General features: G+C 29.1%; 1 long non-coding RNA gene across 1 annotated transcript in view; it reads left to right on the forward strand.

The window, feature by feature from the left end:
* The first annotated feature begins 170 nt into the window (after positions 1-170).
* LOC111083084 overlaps positions 171-946 on the forward strand; it is a 4,590-nt gene continuing 3,814 nt past the window's right edge. The window contains exon 1 of the long non-coding RNA XR_002608789.1: positions 171-187. This is a non-coding gene — a long non-coding RNA (uncharacterized LOC111083084). The remainder of the gene's footprint in view (positions 188-946) is intronic.

The raw sequence follows: 946 nt of genomic DNA on the forward strand, positions 1-946 counted from the left end.
CCTGGTCATATTGAATTTCATTATGACCAGGTGTCCATAAGTCACTTAATTAGTATATTTAGAACCTTTCAACATAACCAGGTGTTCATAACTCACTTAATTAGTATATTTAGAACCTTCCAATATGACCAGGTGTTCATAAGTCACTTAATTAGTATATTTAGAACCTCCAGTTATCAAAGAACTGGTAAGGATATTTTGTTATGTAAATAAATCAAGTTATCGAAGAACTGGTAAGGATATTTTGTTATGTAAGTGAATTTGTTCACTTACATAATGTGGTTTAGAAAATAATGTAAATTCAGGAAATAAAAATTGTAATTTGTTTGAATAGGTAGTGAAACAAACTTTATTACAAATTTCAAGCTTATGTCATCACCAGGTACCTGAAACTTATCATCAAACCTGAATATACATACAGTAATCATTGCTTACATTATCATCTGTATTATATGATCTTGTCACCAGCACACAGATTATTATCATATGTCAAAAGAGCTGTGATTCTTTTCCCCATAATTATATCAATACCAATAGTACAAAATAATTTAGAACCTTCCAATATGACTAGATGTTCATGACTCACTTAATTAGTATATTTAGAACCTTTCAATATGACCAGGTGTCAATAACTCACTTAATTAGTATATTTAGAACCTTCCAATATGACCAGGTGATCATAAGTCACTTAATTAGTATATTTAGAACCTTTCATTTTGACTAGGTGTTCATAACTCACTTAATTAGTATATTTAGAACCTTTCAATATGACCAGGTGTCAATAACTCACTTAATTAGTATATTTAGAACCTTTCAACATAACCAGGTGTTCATAACTCACTTAATTAGTATATTTAGAAACTTTCAATATGACTAGGTGTTCATGGCTCACTTAATTAGTATATTTAGAACCTTTATTTACATAACAAAATATCCTTACCAGTTC

This window comes from Limulus polyphemus, unplaced genomic scaffold, assembly GCF_000517525.1.
Source record: "Limulus polyphemus unplaced genomic scaffold, Limulus_polyphemus-2.1.2 Scaffold8128, whole genome shotgun sequence".
NCBI lineage: Eukaryota > Metazoa > Arthropoda > Merostomata > Xiphosura > Limulidae > Limulus > Limulus polyphemus.